Source organism: Rhipicephalus microplus, chromosome 1 (assembly GCF_043290135.1).
Source record: "Rhipicephalus microplus isolate Deutch F79 chromosome 1, USDA_Rmic, whole genome shotgun sequence".
Classification (NCBI taxonomy): domain Eukaryota; kingdom Metazoa; phylum Arthropoda; class Arachnida; order Ixodida; family Ixodidae; genus Rhipicephalus; species Rhipicephalus microplus.
The window spans coordinates 125481520-125486641 of NC_134700.1; positions in this window are offsets into that span (position 1 = coordinate 125481520).

Sequence of the window (5122 nt, forward strand, 5' to 3'; positions counted from 1 at the left end):
TGTCAAGAGGATCAAAGTCTCGCGTGTTCTCGTTTTCGAAAGACAACCGAAGAACAAAATGGGAGCATGCGGTTTGTTAAGCTGAGATCGACATACGTTTTTTTTTTTTGTGACCCGATGGTACGTGTGTCCAAACTACATATTCTTGTGTCGTTCGAATGGCCCATCTCAGCCATGTTCCCTTCTTGCTTTAAAATAAAAGCGTAATGTGGGCTTCTAACTTGTTGGCGTGAGCCCTGGCATTAAAATACGAACGTGCATGAGAGTAAGTTTTCGGAACAGGCGTTGTTTCTTCAGGGTTGGTAAACGTTTTGCTATAGCGGCTAGCGCCGCCGACTTATTGTAATACCTCCGTTCACTTGGTTAAAAAAATGAAGGGAATGCTGTGCATTTCCTTGTATATCAGTTGTGTGTATAGTATTTTCTTGCCTGTAATTCTACCACTTCATTGCGGTTTACAACTTTGTGCCAGTCTCGTAAGCACCTCAGCCTGATATGTTTCCTTGAAATTTAGATGGCTGTAGACAATTATGGTAAAACGCATTCCTAATTGGTTTTCAGGTGGGTGAGCTCTACTTCAAGCTTTAATGTTTAGGAACCACTACCACAAGCATGCCAATCCAAGAACCGGCAGTGCAGTAGAAGCGCCCACGCGGGCTACAAAGATCATTACAGACCAAGTGCAAACATTTTCCCCAAACTCTATTTATAGGACTGACTACGCATAACTGAGAGAGGCACCAGAACAAAAAAGGAAATGCCGCTCTTTGTGCATTCACAAGAGAGTTTTGTGAAACGAAAGATTTTCTTTGCTCTTGCGATCGTCATCAACCTGATATTGTAATGAATAACATACTTGTGGCAGCAGTAGACACTATCCTCAATAAGTACGTTCTTAAGAAGACAGATCTTCGAAAGAGTATATATAAAACTGCAAGAACATTGCGAATGAGTACACAAAGTTTTTCGCATGCTCTAGATTGTCTGTATGTGCGTGTAAATAAATGGACAATGAGCACAATTTATTTATTCCGTCACTTTGTTGCTCCAACAAACCTTGCTTTTTTAGAATCACCACACGTTCGATAGAGCACAATCTTTGATGTTTTTCGAAAAAAATGACTCGCAGGTAAATCTCCAAACGCTTTCATGCGCAACACATTACTTAAATCAGCGCCCCTTTTCACCCAAATAGCACAATAAAGCTGTTAAGCATGTAAAACAGGACGCGAACGCTTTATCTCTGAACGGGAGATGATGGTGGCAATGGATTCAGAGGCTGCTGGCTCCTTCTTGCGGACAGATGGAGAGAGTGGTGCGGGTAAGATGATGCCCGCGTAAGGGGTCGGCTCGAGCGTCGCGAGTGGTGAAGAGGGTGAAACGAGGGAGAGCTGACACGTGGCGAGCGCGCGGAAGGCGAGAGAGAGACGTCATCGCTAACTGCTAGGAGGGCATGAGCTACCTAGCACCACTCTAACACCTGCGGTGAGAGGAGGGGTGTGGACGAATGGACAGCGTTACACAAGCTAGTAAAAGGCTTCCTCACATCTAAGATGTTTCGCCTGTCAAGAAAAATGATATCTTCAATCATTGGTCTGTGTGGGAAGGTAACTAATAAACAATTTCCGGGGGTTACTTCGAGCCATTGTATGACTACTGAGTGCGCTGTCAAAGTTACAGGTCTTTGAAGTCATACACGTCTGTGTACACAAGTAAAAGGCAACATCAAGACAAACACGTCTTGCTTATGTGACATTACGATCGTATCGTGTTTTGACAAGTTCATTCAATTCAAGTTAGATAGAATAGTCTGTGATGCAGAAGTAGCACTCAATAACTGCACAGAATCATTTCAGTGCGTTTGCAACGGTCAACCCTGGAGTAGAGGTCTTTGACGCATTCTGAACTATCTTACAGCAAGGCCATTTTTTCTGCAATGATTGACGACCATACCACACGACGCTATAGCTGCCATCACGACAACACCCAAAAGTGCAAGTCGCATTTGACATTGGGCGGAGGTAGTCAACCTATCAAAACGTAGGAACTTCTTTTCCGGGGAGAGAGCCGTACTTGCCCAAGACTCAATACGTGCAAAAGGCTTTATATATATATATATATATATATATATATATATATATATATATATATATATATATATATATATATATATATATATATATATATATATATATATATATATATGTCAGCTATGTAGCATTACCCCTTCCCCCCGGCGGTAAAAGCGCCGTCTCGGTGCACATTAGGTACGGTCTTCAGTAGGCAGGTGGTAAGGTTTTAGCCTGCTGATTTGCACAACATCACTGGGTGTGGTCGCAGGCAGGCTTGAGGTCTCAGATGCAGGAATGATCTCATAGGTGACGTCGGTTACCTGGCGGATGATACGGTAAGGACTCATGTAGCGAGACAACAACTTCTCTGATAAGCCAACTCGACGAACTGGGCACCACAGGAGAACAAGAGAACCGGGTGAGAAGTGAACGTCAGCACGCCGGCTGTCGTAGATGGCTTTCTGGGTGGCTTGCGAAGCCGAAAGCCTAGAGTGGGCGATCTGACGTGCGTGGTCGGCACGAGCAATAGCGTCGCGTGCATATTCGGCTGACGGCGTTGTAGTGGTTGGAAGTAGGGTGTCGAGTGGTAACTTCGGATCACGGCCATAAAGCAAATAAAAGGGTGAATAACCAGTAGTGTCGTAGCGTGAAGAATTGTACGCGAAGGTCACGTGAGGTAGCGCCAGGTCCCAGTCATGGTGGTCGGAGCATACATAAATCGCGAGCATGTGCGTTAGGGTCCGATTTAGCCGTTCGGTAAGGCCGTTTGTTTGGGGATGGTAGGAAGTGGTCAGCTTGTGGTGCGTCGAGGAAGAGCGCAGATGATCGTCGATTACACGGGACAAAAATGCGCGGTCGCGATTCGTGAGTAATTGGCGAGGAGTGCCATGGTGTAGGATGACGTCGTGAAGCAAAAAGTCCGCAACGTCAGTAGCGGTGCTGATGGAGAGCGCTCGAGTGATGGCATACCTAGTCGCGTAGTCTATAGCAACGGCGACCCACTTGTTGCCCGATTTTGACTCGGGAAAAGGACCGAGAAGATCTATGCCGACACGGAAGAAAGGTTCGGTTAGGATGGAGATCGGTTGAAGAAGTCCAGCCGGGGGCGCAGTAGGTCGCTTCCTACGTTGGCATTTATCGCAGGAGGACACGTAACGGCGAACGGACCGGGCGAGACCGCGCCGAAAAAAACGGCGACGCACGCGGTCGTACGTCCGAGATACACCCAGATGACCAGCAGTTAGTTCATCGTGAAGCTCGTGCAGCACGGTTGAACGCAAATTTTTTGGCACGACAAGAAGGAGCTCAGGGCCATCTGGCTGGAGGCTACGGCGGTACAGCGTGCCGTTCAGGAGGACGTACATGCGAAGTGACGTGTCGTTCGGAGCAGATTCGAGACGGTCAATAAGTTGTCGCAGAGAAGCATCATGACGTTGTTCATCACCAATCTGAAGAAATTGACATGTCAATTTTGAAGAATTGAAATGAAGAATCATGTCAATCTGAAGAATTGACATGACGCTGAGGCTAGGTTCGATGTCTGGTTCGTCGGGCTGATCAACAGGGTAGCGGGATAAGCAATTGGCGTCCAGATGGAGACGTCCAGACTTATAAGCAACCGAGTAGGAATACTCCTGTGGGCGTAAGACGACAACGAGGAAGTGGTCTATCGGTTGTGCGTGCTGTCTTTCATCTTAGTCGACGCCATACGCATCAATTTGAATATAGATTTTAAATAGACACGCCTCGTGTAGTTTTTACGTAACGATATATATATATATATATATATATATATATATATATATATATATATATATATATATATATATATATGGTGGGGTGAAATTCAATGGATCCGGTGGAAAATGCGGTAGAAAAAGAGGTCGACAAACGTGCGAAAAAACACTAGTTTTTTTAACGTTTCGGCAGGTGGGCCTGCCTTCGTCGGAGTGAATCGCCATTCACTCTGACGAAGGCAGGCCCACCTGCCAAAACATAAGTAAAACTAGTGTTTTTTCGCACGTTTGTCGAACTCTTTTTTACTGTATCTATATATATATACATTATATATATATATATATATATATATATATATATATATATATATATATATATATATATATATATATATATATATATATATATATATATATATATATATATATATATATATATAAGGGAGAGAAGTATATACCTAAGGGCTCGTATTTCCGTGTTTTAACGCAATATTAATGAGATATAACAGACAGTAATGCCAAGGAATGTAAAGGGGAAGTTATTAGAACCAATGGAATATAAATAAGAAGAAAGAAGAAAGAAAAGTGGATGAAAAAATTACCAGCTGTGAGCTGGTAATTTTTTCATCCACTTTTCTTTCTTCTTTCTTCTTATTTACATTCCATTGGTTGTAATAACTTCCCCTGTACATTCCTTGGCATTACTGTCTATATATATATATATATATATATATATATATATATATATATATATATATATATATATATATATATATATATATATATATATATATATATAGCCCTTAAGGCCATTTTCGTGATACTATACTTATATTCTGGCAAGCTATACTTGATTTGACCGCTTAAAAGCTACATGTTAGCTATCATAGTCGCGTTTTTGTCTTCTTTCTGGCAATACCATTCTGTTAGAAAAAAATAAAGGCTTGCACCTAATCAACTTTATCGCTCACCTAACTTCATCGTTTGTATTTTTACTAAACTACTTTAAGCAGCTTTTAAGTGTTCAGCCTTTTTGCTCAGAACTAGAACAGAGTTCAATTCGATGCGCAAGAATGAAATCGACTATTGTCCCGCCAGCGCTATCTAGCGTGTCTTTTCAACCTTCGCTTTGCGGGAATGTCAAAGGAGCTTTGTCGCATATGTGTTGTGTGCTGGTGGCCACTGCCCCTGCAATGCGGTCAGACAGGGTGGGTGAGAAACAAACAACTGAAAAACTTTTCGACGTCCTGAAACGAAATAACGACACGAATCATGACGCCAAGGAACGCCCGCTTCCAACCCAATTGTTGGACA